The sequence below is a fragment of the Podarcis gaigeae genome, assembly GCF_964106915.1.
Source record: "Podarcis gaigeae genome assembly, chromosome: 5".
Lineage (NCBI taxonomy): Eukaryota > Metazoa > Chordata > Lepidosauria > Squamata > Lacertidae > Podarcis > Podarcis gaigeae.
Genome location: NC_139681.1, coordinates 35,927,824 through 35,945,799, shown reverse-complemented (window position 1 = coordinate 35,945,799; position 17,976 = coordinate 35,927,824). Strand labels below are relative to the sequence as shown.

The window sequence follows — 17,976 nt, the reverse complement described above, 5'->3', positions numbered from 1 at the left end:
CAGAACTACTCTGTCATTCTCTCTTACCTTTTGGCTTGAGTGAACTGCAATGTCTTGCTGTGAGAAGTGCAGTACACAGCTGTTTGGGCAAGATAGCCCAATAATAACAAGGATACCATTCTGTAGCTTAAACAAAGAAGCAGTTTTGCTATCAAATGAAAGCAAAAGTTGATAGGGAGTTTGATTTATAATGTGAGTCCCTGGAATGTGGCAGTGTTTCATGTGCTGGGCAATACAGTTGCATTGCATTGCTTAAATAAATGCCATTCCATCCAGGCACAACATTTCTCTACAGGATAGAAAAGTTTCCCTTCCCCTTCCCCAAGATATTTAGGGGAAATGAGAACGTTGGACAGTTAGTCATGCAGCAATTGTGCTCCGTAAGCAATTCAGTAGAGAAATTCTGGTAATATTTCCAAATCTTTTCTAGCATTTGGTACTTTGAGTTGTTAGCAGCTTCAAGTAATGGGGGACAGGAAAAGGAGAACATTGTTTTATTTACTCAGATGAAACATGTATATGTGTGTTCACATTTTTTTCTCACATGTGCTGCATGCCTTCAACAGTTTCTTATGGGAGGTTTTGTTTGCCATGTCTCTCTTACCAGCTGATACTTCTGTTTAGCTAGTATGCCCAGGAGTCTTGTAATTGCTAACTCAAACATGTTTGGATGAGAGTGAGAAACAGCATACTTGACATTCCTTTTTGCCTTCTGAATATCAATCATACACCTCTTTTTCCTAACAGTGGATGCTGGAAATTTATTATTTGTGTATTTATGTCAAAGAGCGAGTTGGCAGTAAATCAGACCATTCAAAGTTGGGAGTTAACTCTTTGTAAGCAAAAACATGATCTCCACAGACTTGGCAGAGTGTCAGGCCTAATGAGCACTGCACCTCATTCCTGGTAGGTCTTATCCCATGAATCAGTTGCTGAGACCGAAAGTTCCCGCCTTCCCAGAGTTTTCTAAATTCTCTCCTTTCCAGGGCTTTCCCCAAGCAATCAGACACTTCACCTGCATGCAGCCTGTCACTTCTCCGCCCGTTTCAGCCCCCTTCTGGTTCTGGGATATGGGGAGGAGGGGTGCTTGTTGGCATAGTAGGAGGGAGAGATACCCATGATTCTTCACCATCCTGACTCGTTTCTGCCTCTTGCCCTCATTTCTCCTCCCACTCGCTGGCCTTGGCTTCCGCCTCTGATTCTGGACTTCTCTCTGCCATAGACTCTCCCAGCTCACTAAGCTGTGTTACATCTTTAGCTTCCAACACTTCCCTTTCCCAGTCTTCTCCCTCTTCTCCCTCTGACCAGTCGTTGTTGTCATCCTACCACTGCTCCCCTGGCTCTAAGCCTTCTTCCCTAGGTGGTTTCCCAGCTGGTTCTTCTAACGATTCCTCTGTGTCCAACCACTCAGTGACAATTTGTTACTGTACTTAAAACAATTATATCCTCCCCTCCATAAAAGTCCAGGGCAACTTACAGTCAAAAAACAATAAGCAGTAGTATGAAATAACATTTTAAAAAAGCAACTCTCTCAGCTGAAGCTAAAATATTTACTGTTTTTGATAGTCTTATAAGTGGGGGTGGGGAAGAGAAACAAGATTGAGAATTGAAGCAAGGGAGAAGTAGCTCCTTTCCATGTTGTTTGAGAACTGGTACTAATATAGATGGTTAAACCACTTTCCTTTGGGCATTTTCCTGTTGAAAATTTTCTTACCAAGCTGCTTTTACATTTGCAAGGGAAGAGGCTTTACAGGAAGAGACTGGGCTCAGATCTGGGCACCACAGTTTAAGAAACATATTGACAAGCTAGAATGTCTGCACAGGAGGGTGGCCAAGATGACAGAGGGTCTGGAAACCAAGCCTTATGAGGAATGGTTGAGGGAGTTAGGTATGTCCAGCTTGTATAAGAGAAGACTGAGATGTGATATGATAGCCATCCTCAAATAACTGAAAGGCTGTCACATGGAAAATGAAGCAAGCTTGTTTTCTTCTGCTCCAGAGGGTAAGCTCTGAACCAATGGATTCAAGTTACAAGGAAGGAGATTCGAACTGAACATTAGGAAGAACTTTGGTTAGTAAGAGCTATTTGACCGTGGAACAGATTATCTTGGAAGATGATGGACTCCCCATCATCAGAAGTTTTTAAACAGAGGTTGGATGGTCATCTGCCAGAGATTCTTTAGTAGTGATTTTTGCATTGCAGAGGATTGGACTAGTTGACCCTTGGGGTTCCTTCCATGTCTACAATTCTGTCATTTTATAAACTTATGGGGAACAGACAAGCTGCTTTCTTGGTGCAATTTTAGGATTTTAGGTGCAATTTTCAAACATATGGGAAATTCATATGATTATTGCACTATATGGATACACTCATGTATAAGTATTTTTTCTCAGTGATTCTATTTTGCAGTACATTAAATATTTAGACAATGGAATACTTAGAGGTGTGCATGAGCACACTTATGGCTGTAGCCTGTGAAACTGTTCTTAAAAGAAATGGCAAGCATGTGTATGGGCTAAGTAGCTGGAGCTGGGAACAGGCTTTGAACACTACTAGCATGTTGGACATCAGCTACAACTATTTGTCATTCATATTGCACTTGTCAGAACAATTATGACTAAAAAGAGGTATACAAGATCGTAAATAAAATGCAACTATCACAGCAAGTTGAACTTAAAAGTTAATTAACAGTGCCTTTGCATGACTGTTCCAGTCACACACAATTAGTATGCACTTCTTAGGTTTCCCCCCAACAGAAAGTAATTTACAGGTTCTGGAAATCTGATAATTAGCTCATTAATGGCCATCACACCCCTGTTTTTGCACTGTTTTTCTTTTATGTTTCATATTTGCAGCAGAATAACTAGCTTTAGTGTATTATGCACAACTTTAATACTTAGAACAACAAAAATAAGGTAGTCCATTGATAGGATTCATATCATTTGGAAGTGAAACTGAAGACCAAAATGTGATGTGAAAACTCATTTGAAGATATATGGGTTACACCTCGAGGTGTTTTGGACTAAAATTCCTGTCTTCCCTGACCATTGGCAGGCTGGCCAAGACTGGGAGTTTGAGGCCAACAATATCTGAAGGACACCAGGTGAGGGAAGGCTGGTTTAAACTGCGATCTCCTCTAAACTATGGGGTGAGAGCATTCGCAGAGCCTAACCCCTGAAAGCAGTGTTCGAAATTCATCAGGCACCAGGCGCATTGTATGTAGCTTGTCACTAAGTGAAGATGCCTGGGTGCCAGGATGGCGCCTGATGTCTCCACCATCTGGAGGTGCATGCCTAGGAATCCTTGGATCTTGCCTGTTTTCCCAAACAAGCAACAATAATTCTATCTGTAATATTTTATTTGCACAATCAGAACAAATTTTAGGAACCAAAAATGCATATTGAAAAATACGACTTTCGAGCCATCTGGCCCCCAATGGCAACTAGGAGCCATTTGGTGCCTTGCTTACATATCTGAGTTTCTAACACTGCCTGCAAATGTCCAGTTTATTATTCTCAGGCCTCAGGAATTGAAACTGATCCCACAGATCTGCAGGACCTGCCTCAACTGTGGTGTCTAGTTTGATACAGATGTCTGCAGCTTTGTTCTCGGTGCTTTTGTAAATACATCCCAGTGCACTTCTGAGTGATTAGCTGTTTCTCCCGCCTCAGATTGGGTTTAACCAGCCTGTTCAGCCAGAGCTGTTCTGAGGATGCAATAGAGGCAGATAAATAGACTTTCCACTCTGCCAACAGCGCCACATGGTAGCCATGGTTATATGCTTTCACATATTCTCTGCTGTATTCACCCAAGACTCGTGCCACCTGTGCTCTAACCATCCAGCCCATTTCATTGCCTGGAATTCCTCAGAAGATCAATAAGGTTTCTGGGTTTCCTGCAGCCAGAGAGGGTACTGGGGAGTGATCATGTCACTCACAAATGCATCCAGTGTTGTTGTGTATGCATTTCTCCATCTCCATCCACAGTCTTGTTGATCAGTTGTCTTGTTATGGTCCCTGGGGCTTTGCTATAAAACCATATTGAGCTGCTGCTTCCTCATGCTCGTTAGAAAGCAGATAATTGCTAATTCTAGTTTTGAAACTTAAACCAGCACATAACAAGACAGGGTAAAGGTAAAGGGACCCCTGACCGTTAAGTCAAGTCGCGGACGACTCTGGGGTTGTGGCACTCATCTCGCTCTATAGGTTGAAAGAGCCGGCGTTTGTCCGCAGACAGCTTCCAGGTCATGTGGCCAGCATGACTAAGCCACTTTTGGCGAAACCAGAGCAGCGCACAGAAACACCGTTTACCTTCCCGCAGGAGTGATACCTATTTATCTACTTGCACTTTGACTTGCTTTCAAACTGCTAGGTTGGCAGGAGCTGGGACTGAACAACAGGAGCTCACCTCATTGCTGGGATTCAAACCGCCGACCTTCTGATCGGCAAGCCCTAGGCTCTGTGGTTTAGACTACAGCGCCACCCGTTTCTCCAACAAGACAGGGTACTTTTATTAAAAAGAAGAGTAGGATTGGCTCAAGGTCCAAGCCATGCACATGGCTAAACCTTCTCTTATGAACAAGATACTGAATGCTCGTAGACAAGTCAGTAGGTTGACATATATAAAGTGGAGTTTTTCCCACCAGAATTAAAGGACAGAAGACCTAAATTCAATTATATAATCTTACTGTTACATATTTTACTAAAAATAACCAATAGGTTTGTGGTTGTTACCAGGACTTTTTCTGATTGAATTGAATTTTGTCTGCTTTATAAAACTTTATTTTCATGTTTCTATGTGTATGCCAGGCTGGGCCGCCAGGAGTGTTATCCTGCTGAAAAGACAAACAAATTTGCTTTGCCGATATTCAAGCATTTAGGGTTTAAGAAAATTGCCGTTGAGAGCTGGAGTGACAGTGATTGTGTAAAGAATCTATCTTAGAATATTACAAGTATAATATTCCCGATCTTGCCTTGTTGAGGAAGATAATGGTAACCCCGTGTGTGATATATTAGAAGAGAATGTGTTGAACAAAACTACAGCAAAATAGAAGCAATATCTCTCTCAGGTTTTGTTATGACCTTGTAGGTGTGTGTTTCCAGAAAACAAGATAGTCAGTGTTGTTGTTTGTAGACAATACGGGGAATACATCCATAATGTGGAGCTTTTTCAATTAGCTGGGACTTTTGTTGTCCTATGTAGCAAGTTATTCCCTTGGCTTCCCTCACCCTGTCCCATAGCAAGTACATTAGGTCCTGAAGGAAATGTCTATTGTTTGCTGAACACTTGATCTCTTCTAAGAATATTTTGAGCTGTTCTTGAACTTTTGTTTTGCTCTTCAGATAATAGAGCTATTTTTCTAGAACTGCTTCCTTTTCGTGCTATAAATACAAACATGTTTTCACACAGATATCAAGCAAGAGACATCAAAGTTTAAAATTAGTTGGCAGTAATTTACATTTGATCAAGAAAGGGTGTCCATTAATTTTGTTGACCGCCTCATTTATTAAGCAGGCAATATTTTTTTCATAGCAAATTTTATAGATAAATGGAATGCGCACAAGACATATATGCACAACAATTTCTGCCCTCTTCTTTTGAAGGGAAAGGTTTGCATTCAGTGAAGCTTTTGTGCACCTGGAGCTACAAATATGTATTGGAGTTGCTGGAATCAAAGCGTTTGAGCTAAAACCCTCTTCTTCCTTTTGGTTTGTAATTCAGAATTCAGTAAATGTACTAAGTTACAGAAGTTAGAGCTTGCTTTTGTCTCGTGGAGAACAGTAGCTTGTTGATGCTGAGGAATTCTTTGTTTGCTACAAAATGTCCACTCAATCTTTGCCACAGCAGTCTTTTCTTTTCACACTTTTGTACACCTGACATACAAGAAGCGTCAAAATTATGTTTCCTGCCCCATTCCTGCTTTAGACCCTGAGTAGAGATTAGCCTTATCCTATTAAAAGACGCCTGCTTCTTGGGAGAAAAGCAATGACAAACCTAGACAGCATCTTAAAAAGCAGAGACATCACCTTGCCAATAAAGGCCCGTATAGTTAAAGCTATGGTTTTCCCAGTAGTGATGTATGGAATTGAGAGCTGGACCATAAAGAAGGCTGATCGCTGAATAATTGATGCTTTTTAATTATGGTGCTGGAGGAGACTCTTGACAGTCCCATGGACTGCAAGAAGATCCAACCTCTCCATTCTTAAGGAAATCAGCCCTGAGTGCTCACTGGAGGGACAGATCCTGAAGCTGAGGCTCCAATACTTTGGCCACCTCATGAGAAGAGAAGACTCCCTGTCCCTCAGACCTTGTGGGAGGCCGGACTATATTTTGAAAAATAAAATAAAATTGAATGAATTCCTATGCCCCACAAATAACCCAAGATGCATTTTAAATAAAAGCACACATTCTACTCATGTAAAAACACCAGGTAGGCCCCACAAATAACCCAGAGATGCATTTTAAATAAAAGGACACATTCTACTCATGTAAAAACATGCTGATTCCCAGACTGTCCGCAGGCCGGATTTAGAAGGTGATTGGGCTGAATCCGGCCCCTGGGCCTTAGTTTGCATGCCCATGGTCTATACAAAATAAAACATTGTTGTTTAGTCGTGTCCGACTCTTTGTGACCCCATGGACCAGAGCACGCCAGGCACTCCTGTCTTCCATTGCCTCCCTCAATTTGGTGAAACTCATGTTAGTAGCTTCAAGAACACTGACCAGCCATCTTGTCCTCTGTCATCCCCTTGTTCTTGTGCCCTCAATCTTTCTCAACACCAGGGTCTTTTCCAGGGAGTGTTCTCTTCTCATGAGGTGGCCAAATATAGTTATTGTTAATTCTGGGTTTGTTAATGTTGACATTTTGGGGCACATGGGTCCAAATGCTGTTCAGTTGGAAAAGAGGCTTTCTGTGTCTCCAACATTTTTAGAATAATGTTAGCTTGACAGTTCTGCAGAAATCTTTGTGGAACCTGGGTCTCTCTTTCACGAGGGACTTTAAAATTCCTGCCAAGCTTTTCACTTATGTAAAGACTAACAATGGAACACATTCTTTTCTCCTAGAAACAGCAGTGACTAGCAGCACCCTATGAATTCAAACTTTGCTGCTCTTTTTCTCTCCCTTTTCTGTAGTAAAATGCTATGAATAATTTAGGCAGATGTTAATGATTGTCTTTTCAGTGTGCTATAAATTAATACTGTAATTGACACTTTTCTGCCTTAATAAATGGAAAGTGTTGGCAGATCTTCCTGCCTTTGATTGCTCTCTATGTATTCTTGCAAATAAATTGTTTTGCTGAAATAGAGAAGAATTGGCTTAAAGCTTGTAGGCTGCATGGATTCTGCATTTTTCAAAAGCTGCAAGATAGACTACAAAAGTTCATTGTAACCTGTGGTGGTGCTACGATGGTCTCATGCTGACACCATCAGTACCATTATACAATGCTGACCCCCACAGAGACTTTTGAAGGCAGCACCATAATTGTAGAACAATTTGATGTTTTACAGCTTTCCCTAGATGTTCATCAGTGCTCTTTATAAAAGTCTACTGGAAGTGATATAAGAGTTGGAATTATGACCAAAAAATAGTACGTATTTTGAGGCAATCATTGTTTTTCAAAAGGAACTTACGCATTTATGTCAATTGCATGAAATTTTCTTTCAGTTGTAAATCAGTACAGGAGCACCCTCTGGATTTGCCACATGGACACCTCTGTTTATATGTATATTCTTTCAAAGGCATTTAATTACACTTCTTTAGAATTATTCTTAAATTTTAATTTAGTCTAAGTTATCTATAAATGATGACTTTCTGATCCTAATAGTTTCCTAATGTTGTTTTGCCAAATGAATGATTGGGGGAAGGTGGATTTGAGTAGCAGTGGGTGGTGGGGCTGGAGCAAAAAGTGGGTAGGGCTACCCATTGTCACCCTCACATACAATCTTTCTTCTCATCCTAGTGCATGGGTAGGCAAACTAAGGCCCGGGGGCTGGATCTGGCCCAATCACCTTCTAAATCTGGCCCACGGACGGTCTGGGAATCAGCATGTTTTTACATGAGTAGAATGTGTCCTTTTATTTAGAATGCATCTCTGGGTTATTTGTGGGGCCTGCCTGGTGCTTTTACATGAGTAGAATGTGTGCTTTTATTTAAAATGCGTATCTGGGTTATTTGTGGGGCATAGGAATTCATTCATTTATTTATTTTTCAAAATATAGTCCTGTCTGACACGCAGCGTAAATTAATAATGCAGTTTTAAAGAATAAAAGCTTTACTGAATTAAAATAAACTTCTTCATAAACAACATGGTTCCAAACAGTTTGACTGAGATTACATACTGACTGTTCACAACTGAAACAGACTGACTCTGACTGACATCTTACAGAGAGCACAAAAGGGAAACTGGCTGCTAAGTCAGATGTCAGAGTGACTCAACAGTTAGCAGTTAGGCCTGAATAACCTTTGTAGGCCCAAATGATTGTGCAGTCCCAGCACTTCCCAGCCTGCTTTGCGGCTTCTGCTCTCATGTGTCTTTGTCACATGACACGGTCCCCCACAAGGTCTGAGGGACAGTTGAAAAAGTTTGCTGACCCCTTCCCTAGTGGGTTACCTTGGAAGGAAGAAATTGCTGTTGTCTGAGGTCTGAATTGCATGCTTGAATAGGGCTTTCCCCCTTTCTCTTCACATTGCTCCATTTGTTTTAGTATTCACCCTCCATTTCTCCTTGCAGACTCCCCCACCTCCCTAAATTAAGCTGAGGGTCACAGGTTTCCCACCCTTCTTTATCTCAGTGAAACCTGATAATCAATGTATGTTGTTTGTATTAAATGGATGTAAATGTTGATAGCCATTCAGTCCCTTATGTACATATTTACTTATGCCGGAGTCCAGGCGGCCAAATGTCCTTACACCCAGTGGGCTATAGGAGCTTCTGGAGCAGCTTCCAATAAATATAAGAATCTAGCTACAGCAGTTCATTTAATCAAGTAAAAACAAACCACCCAAGGCTGTAATCCTACTATACCTGTGACTAAGCTCCATTTAACTCATTGTGATGTACACTTATCTTGTCCATGTCTACTCAGAAGTATGCCTTTAGTATGTGTTGGTCAGGTCTAGCCAACATGGTGCTTTCCAGATGTTGTTGAACTTCAGCTCTCAGCAGCCCCAGGCAGCATGACCAATAAGCAGAGATGATGACAGTTGTAGTCCCACATCATCTGGAGCACATCACATTGACTACCCCTAGTGTTGGCCATTGATGCTCTTTGGAACTTATCTGTTGTTTACACATTCTTTTTGAAAGTGAGTTGTGTTGAAATCAGTGGGATCTTAAAGAATTTTATTGGTTTTGATTGATTTGCATCTAACCCTTTACCCATGGGTTTTAGAGCAGGATCTTAGCCTCACGGTGAGCCTGCAAAGTAGATGTAGACTGAGGAATGATGTTATCTCAAAGGCAACTGTTAAGATTCTAAGTTAAATTGGCTATTTGAACATGGGATATTACACCCACTTCTAACATAGTGAGAAAGTGCATTTTGGAAGTAAAACTGTTTCCCTTTGGGGAATGTTTTGTAGTGGCATTATTTCATTGCCTGGCTTTAAAAAAACCCAAGAAACTGTTATTTTCTTCTAGATCATCTTGCACGGTAAATATGATACATGCTTCAAATAAATATTCTCCCAGCTTTAACAATTTATTGCCTAGATAAAGGAAGTCTCATAGCACCTGCCAGGTTTTGCAAACCTTCAATAAGAATAAATATCCTGTGCCAGACAAGGTGCCATTAAGGATTTACAAGGGAAAATAATTGAACTTATTTATCAAATTCTGGTTTCAGACAGCAGGCAATTAGCAGTGTTCTTTCCATTTAGGAACATCATTATTTGCAATAGTATGAATAGTTTTAGTAGTGGATGCATATATTTTCACTTTTTTTTTCTTTTGTTCTCCACTACAGAATTGATTATTGGAACTCATTTGCATTAGGATTCTCTTTTTTAAAACCCTTCAACTTTGACATTTCTGTGATTTTCAAGTACGTAGCTGCTATTTTGTCTCATAGAAATAAAGGAAGACTAAAAAAAGTAAAGCAAACACTTAAGAGTTGCACATATGTAGAAATCTATATCCCTACTCTCCTCTTGTTGCTGATAAATGGATAGATTCGGGTTAATTTATTCAAAGAGACTGCGGACCTAAAACTCAGGTAGGGGGTAATACAACATTAATCTTCACAACAGCCCTATTGAGTATTATTCGGTGAGTCTTTCTGAGTGCAGGGTCCTCAATAAAAGTCCAACATCCCATATACTGGACCACCGTTCTGATTCATAGTTAAGAAGCATAGAAATATATGTGTCTAAAATTTCACCATTTGACATGAAGGGTTTCGAGCATCCAATAGGCTAGATGTGATATGTTAGTAAAACAATTTTTCTCTTTTTCTGGCTGACCAAGTAGCAATAATCTCCAGCCAAGCAGGTGTGCTTATACTGTTGCTGGGGTTAAGTTACAACACTGTTTGCATAAGGCTGCAGTATGAGGATTGGTTGATAAGTTGATAAGAGCATGGTGCTGATTAATGCCAAGGTTGCAAGTACAGTGGTGCCCCGCAAGACGAATGCCTCGCAAGACGAAAAACCCGCAAGACGAAAGGGTTTTCCGTTTTTTGAGGCACTTCGCAAGACGAATTTCCCTATGGGCTTGCTTCGCAAGAAGAAAGCCCATAGGGAAATCTCCGGGGACCTCTTTTAAATGCTGGCGGTGGGGAGCAAAGCCTTCCCCCCCCTCCGGCCTTCAGAAGAGGTCCAGGAAGGCCGGCGGGGGCCGAAAGGCTTTGCTCCCCACTGCCAGCATTTTAAAAGCAGTCCGGGATAGCAGGGAAGCGCTTCCCGCTATCCTGGACGGCTTTTGAAGGCAGGCGCGGGGAGCAAAGACTTTTGCTCCCCCGCCGGCCTTCAGAAGAGATCCAGGACCTCTTCTGAAGGTGGGCGGGGGGTGAAAGTCTTTGCTCCCCCCTGCCTGCCTTCCCGGGAGAGCGGAGAAACGCAGCATGTTTCTCCGCTGTCCCGGACAGCTTTTGAAGGCAGGCAGAGGGGAGCAAAGACTTTCGCCCCCCGCCCGCCTTCAGAAGAGGTCCAGGACCTCTTCTGAAGGCGGGCGGTGGGCAAAAGTCTTTGCTCCCCCATGCCTGCCTTCCCGGGAGAGCGGAAAGTCTTTGCTCCCCTCCACCTGCCTTCAAAAGCTGTCCGCTCTCCCGGGAAGGCAGGCACGGGGGAGCAAAGACTTTCGCCCCCCGCCAGCCTTCAGAAGAGGTCCAGGACCTCTTCTGAAGGCTGGCGGGGGGCAAAAGTCTTTGTCCCCCCTGCCTGCCTTCCCGGGGGCTTTTAAATCGCCCCAGGACAGCGGAGAAGTCCTCCGCTGTCCCGGGGCGATTTTAAAATGCTGGCCCGGGGTTTTTTAAAATGCTGGGGGTGGGAAGAAAAGCCCTTGTCCCCCCCCAGCCTTCAGAAGAGGTCGGGGGACAGACTGTCCCAGACCTGGTCTGAAGGCGGTTTCCATAGGAACGCATTAATTGATTTTTAATGCATTCCTATGGGAAACCGTGCTTCGCAAGACGAAAAACTCGCAAGACGAAAAAACCTGCGGAACGAATTAATTTCGTCTTGCGAGGCACCACTGTACAGGACAGCTGCATATTCCTGCATTCCAGGCATTGGACTCCATGATTCTTAGGGTCCCTTCCAACTTTACAATTCTATGATTCTATGAAATCCAGCGGGTTCCCTTCTAGTTTAAAAACACACAGCTGAGCTACGGGTACTCATCTCCATTTTAAGACTTGGCACTCTCTGGGTGGCTTTAGGCAAGACAGCGTTGTATTCAAGTATATGGTCTTTCTCCGGGTATGAGGCTGAGAAAGGGGGGAAGCCTCCCAGGTGGGAGCTAGGAGGAGGAAACACTGTATGTAGATGGAAGATTAAGATTAAATGATGATAGAGACCTATGTACATAAATATATAACTTCGTGTTTATTAGAATCAGTACTATTATGGCAGTTGTTACTATTTTGTTTCCCCCCCTCTCTCCTGCCTTCTTTCCTTTTTTATATATTGTTCTCTATTATTTCTTTCTAGATTAGTTAGTTTCTTATTGTATAGTGTGTTGGAAAACCTTAATTAAAATTGATCATAAAGGAACAAATAAATAAAAAGTGGCACATTCTGATCCTGGAGGTAGCAGATAGCCATCGTATCATTGATATGAGTTTGTCCAATCCCCTTTAGAAGCCTCCAGGGTAGTGGCCATCACCACATCTTGTGTTGCCTAATTTCATAGTTTTTGCACAATGCGAAGAAGTCCATTTTGTCTGTTCTGAATCTCCCACTTTTTTGACTTTATTGGATGGCCTGAGGTTCAGTATATTGAGGGATGGGTGGAAAAAGAAGCTTCGTCTAGACCAGGGGTCGGCAACCCGCGGCTCCGGAGCCGCATGCGGCTCTTTTACACCTTTGCCGCGGCTCCGCAGGTCCTCGGGGACCCTGAGCAGAAAAGCAGAAGCGCCAGAAAGAGGAGGGGGATGGAGCTGGGCAGCCGAGCCGGGCAAAGCAAGGCGGCGGCGGCAGCGGAGCTCGAGAAGTGGCGGCTGCTGGGATGAAGGAGGAGGCAGCGGCGGCCGCAGAAGGGCTGCTGCTGCTGCTGCTTCTGCCGCCGGAGGGAAGTTCTGCCAGGCGGCTTCATGGCTCATAGCTTCCCCCGGGGTAGGACAGGCGGCGAGGGGGATGCCTCGTCTGGAGGACGATGAGGAAGCGGCCGAGCAGCTCACGGCGGCGCCTCTTCCCTCATGGTGCAGGGAGCGAGGAGGAAGAGGAGGGCGGTGGCAGGAAGGTGTGCTAGGGCGCAGCGACGGTTCTCTCCTCAGGTGGACGCAGCTGCCACTGCCACCGCCGGCACCTGCCACATGCAGGCGCGTTTGCTTTCGCCGTTGCGGCAGCCCGCCCGCCCTTAGGCGCCGCGCGACATCGAGAGCCGCCCACCCAGGCCACGCTCTCCTTAGCCCAGTGTGCGAGGCACCTGAGGTGAGGGAGAGAGAGAGCGCGCTTGAGGGAAATGGCGGGGCGGGGTTTTTGTGTGTGTTTGTGTGTGGGGGGGTGCTTCTGGATCCTTTTCCGTGCCTTGCTTCTGAGTTGCCGCCGAGTTGAGGGAGAGCACCTGAGGTGAACCACAAAATGGGCCTGCCCTCCCTGTCAGGGAGGAAGGGGTGAATTACTCAGTGATGAGGAGGGGGTCCAGAGGTAGCCAGCAGGAGAGGAGGGGGAGCACGAGAGCAATTGCAGAGGGAGGGGGGGGCTGTTAGGCACCAAAATCCTGCATGCGCCATTTCCCCCATTCTCTCGTGCCTATGCAATTCCTGCCCTTCTCCCTTCCCCCTCGAGATTTGCTGCAGAGACAATCAAATGAAGAAGAAAGGGAAGAGTATTAGCTGACATGTCCCCGGATCCCATGGAAAGCACCACAGATTTCTTTGCTTACCAGCTCTTTTTATTTTAAGTTGGCTTCAAACCTGTAATTGTGTAGGTGTGTGTGTGTATACATATACACACATAAATATTCATATCTCTTCCCTCTCACCTTCCTTTCACCCAGTTTCTCTGGCACTGGTTTATAAATGCTGCTATGTAGAAATGATGAGAAAGTTGCACCAGCAGAAGGAATGGATATGTGCTGTTAGTAAAAAGAGAGGGAGTTGAACTGCAGGGAGGGACAGACACTTTTCTATGTATTAATTTGTATAATGCCCTCTATGCACATGGTGCTTTGCGAAAAAAGGAATATGAGAGGAACCATACCCCTCTTTGCTATCTGAAATAGACTCAGGGAAAAGAGAGAGAATGGGGGAAGGGGAAGAATGTGTGGTTATTTACATTTGGCTTGTTTTGCGGCTCCCAGTTTTTTTTCCCCCCCGGAAACGGGTCCAAGTGGCTCTTTTTGTCTTAAAGGTTGCAGACCCCTGGTCTAGACTCTACACCCTTGCAAGGTTTTTATGAACGTTGATCATGTTCCTCTGTAATTTCCCTTTTGCTGAACTACAAAGTGTTGATGCATCCGTAAAGTTAGTACCTAGTATTTTTCAAAATCCCCTTACATGGTTGCTAACCACATGATTTAACATATTGTCTAACTTCAGCATAGGTTCAGGGAAGGCAATATTCATCCAGAGCACGGTGCACAGGAGGAGAGGCTTAACCCCTTCCCTACCATGCTTCTAATGAAAACCAACCCTTCATGTGACAGTATGCATTCCAGCTCAGCTTCTTTGAATGCGTTTTTGATTAATCCTCAAAGGTACAATTCAGTATAGTGTTAAAATATAAAAGTGGAAATTCATGCCCCAAACCCCCTGAACCTATTCTGGGTTTCCCCCCAGCCCTCCAGAGCAGATTTTTTTTTTTTGGGGGGGGGGAGACTGGGGAAGTCCCATTGCACGAGCGAACCTCATTCTACTCATACAAAAACTTAGTTGGATCCACCCACAGTGTTCTGGAGAGAATTGAATCCATTGGCTTTCCCTTTTAACTTTTTTATTAGCCCTGTCATTTTAGATAAATTTCCTTTTATGAAATCAAATGCAACAGTGTTGGACTTTCCTGCCAATCTCTGAAAATGAAACTATCTAATTCTCATTTGCTGTTTAATGTTTCACAAATTACAAAATAACCGGTAGTGACTGATTTCTGTTATTAGAAGGTTGTAATTTAAAATGTGTTTTTAAAAACGATATTTGTCTTGAATTCCAAATGAAGGCTTGTTCCTTAGAAACCTGACAAGAGAGGCCCAGGTTCTTTTTTAAAAAAAACACCACAAACTTCTTTTGCACCCCTTTATAAGGTAAAGGTAAGGTAACCCCTGACGATTAGGTCCAGTCGTGACCGACTCTGGGGTTGCGGTGCTCATTTCGCTTTATTGGCCGAGGGAGCCGGCGTGCAGCTACCGGGTCATGTGGCCAGCATGACTAAGCCGCTTCTGGCGAACCAGAACAACGCACAGAAACTCCATTTACCTTCCCACCAGAGCGGTACCTATTTATCTACTTGCACTTTGATGTGCTTTTGAACTGCTAGGTTGGCAGGAGCAGGGACTGAACAATGGGAGCTCACCCCGTTGCAGGGATTCGAACCGCCGACCTTCTGATCAACAAGTCCTAGGCTCTGTGGTTTAACCCACAGCGCCACCCGAATCCTTCACCCCTTTATATTCACTTTTAAAAAGGCCATTCACTTGCTAAATTGACAGTTGTCACTTCCCATAGTTTAGGCAACAGTTCCTTTAAAAAACAAAAAAACCCAAACATTTGAGCTAGAATCTTACTTCTGGAATATTTCATGTATAATTCTTTCAGGTACAATTATATTTCCATGTGAAGTACTTTGTTTTAAGCAAGGAAATGTTGACCCTGTTTGAACCAGATTAATTTCCCTGTGCGGTAACACCACACCTATATTCCCAACTGTTGATATTGCAGATGAGATTCCTGTTGCAAGGACCCCCAGGCTGATAGATACGCGAGGTTCGCACAGAACAACGCTGTGATTCATAATGTTTATATTAATTTTTTGTCTGATGATTGCTTTGAATTTCGACATAATTGTATGCCAGAGCAATGTCAGGTTACTCCCCCCCCCCCCATTTGCTGGCTTTTATAGCTTGATATTTGGGTGAGGTTTTTGGATATTTAGTACAGTATAGCAATCAAATAAGTATTCAGTTCATATACAGATACAAATATATTAAATTACTTGTGCTACATCCTGATGGTTGCAGGGAAATGGCAAATATTTTAAAAGTAGGTTTCTATCACAGCAAAAGGAAACTTGCAGTCCTTTGGTAAGGAAAGGGAATTGCTTTCTATTTTGAATTATTTCTTATGCAGAGGATAGCAGGTTAATGTGAGCTTATTCGGTCTTGTCGTAGAAAGTGAGATGATGCTTGATTAGACAGAAACAATGTACTAACTGTAACAGTGACGAAAAGTTCACCTTGTACTGTACTGACACTCAGAAGAGAGAGGAATGCTAAGAAAGGCAAAGCTAGAACAAAATACTTGCAGGAAACAGAGGGAACACAGTACAGGTGAGGGGGGAAAAAAGAAACACCGTATTTTTTGCCCTATAGGACACACTTTTTCCCCTCTAAAAATGAAGGGGAAATGTGTGTGCGTCCTATGGGGCGTATGCAGGCTTTTGCTGAAGCCTGGAGAGCGAGAGGGGTCGGTGCGCACCGACCCCTCTCGCTCTCCAGGCTTCAGGAAGCTATACGCAAGCCGTGGGAGAGCTGCCTGCACCCCGAAGCCTGGGGGCGCGCTGAGCTCAGCGCCCCCCAGGTTTCGGTCTTCGCGCAGCTCTCTGCAAGCCGTGGGATGGCTGCACGAAGTTGCACAGCTCTCCCATGGCTTGTGGAGAGCTGCCTGTTCTGGGGGCTGGGGTCGGGGGAAGCTCAGGCCGAAAAATACGGTAATAAAGAATTTGCCTGAAAGTGCTCACTAGGGTCTCCTCATCATTCTGGGGGAAAGGTGACAGGTGGGGTGCTGCAGGATTCTACCCTGGTCTCGCTGTTGTTCAACATATTTATAAACAACTTGGATTAATGTATTGAGGGAATGCTAATCAAACGTGAAGATGACTAGTGGATTCAAGTAACGAGTAAGGAGATTCTGACTAAACAGGAAGAACTTTGACAGTTGAAAAGACTCCTATGAGAGGTGGTGGTTTCTCCTTCATTGAAGGTTTTTAAGCAGAGGCTGGATGGCCACCTGTCAGTACCCTGCATTTCAGGGGGTTGGACTAGATGACCCTTGGGCCCCCTCCAAATCTACTATTCTATGATTATTTGACAGCTGCAAGAATGGAAGTGTAAACAGATATATGCAGAGGTCCCTCCAACATTTGGGGGGGCATTGCATGTGCATGATGTCACACGGCACCCCCCAACCTGGCCAGGCCGACTTGACCCGCCACCCACCCACTGCCAGCTGCCTTACCTTCATGAGACGGATGCACCGGGGTGAAGATGCTTTGCCATGCTGCGTACAGTGGTACCTCGACTTACAGACGCTTCAGGTTACAGACTCCACTAACCCAGAAATAGTATCTTGGGTTAAGAACTTTGCTTCAGGATGAGAACAGAAATTGCATGGCGGTGCGGCAGTAGCGGGAGTGGTACCTCAGGTTAAGAACAGTTTCAGGTTAAGAACGGACCTCCAGAACGAATTAAGTTCTTAACCCGAGGTATCACTGTACATGATGAGAATGGCCAACACTCCTATTAGGACTGTAGAGGTCAACATAAGGGAGGAAGACTGGCTTTCTTTGTATAGGGCCTTAAACTGGGAAGGAGCAGTAGGAAATGGTATTAACCACTGATTTTGGAATAAGGATGGCGTTACTATCAGCTAATTGGAGATCTTCAGCCATCCCCAATTCACAACAAATAGGCAGAATGCTGTTGCATGGTCTATACGATTTTTGTGTGTATGTGCCTTAATTTATTAACTGGAAAAGGGAACAGTATGTAACACATGACCCAAGATACCCTGGAGAATGTGCCAAGCTAATGTGGGTTAGTATGAAAGATTACTGAAATTATATAATGGACTTTGCCTAGATAGAGAATCTTCACAATCAGTACCAAAGCTTGGGTCACAGATTTTAGGATTGGGTAGATTGAACATTGAAAGGAGTTAGATTTAACTCTTTAACATTTAACTTCAAAATTTCCTTGGGTTGGCTAGGTTTATGATACAAGAGCTCAAGGTCAAGAAGATAGATTAGGCTTCAAGTGCTAACCCCACTTATCTGTTGAATTCAGTAGGATTTTCTTCTAAGTAGACATGATTAAAATTGCATTGTTAATGTAACTCAAGATGGAAAAGGCGAGTGCTTAATGCCTGCGCTACTCATAGGACATGTG

General features: G+C 43.7%; 1 protein-coding gene across 11 annotated transcripts in view; it reads left to right on the top strand.

Annotated features, from left to right (window-relative positions):
- SGMS1 (sphingomyelin synthase 1) overlaps positions 1–17,976 on the top strand; it is a 71,255-nt gene that overhangs the window by 13,230 nt on the left and 40,049 nt on the right. Inside the window, exon 1 of one of the 11 annotated variants that reach the window (XM_083740742.1) lies at positions 8,551–8,643. The exons of the other annotated variants lie outside the window; for them this stretch is intronic. The gene's annotated coding sequence lies outside the window, so the exon portion shown is untranslated. Of the gene's footprint in view, positions 1–8,550; positions 8,644–17,976 lie in introns of those variants that run through there. 11 annotated transcript variants of the gene reach the window in all.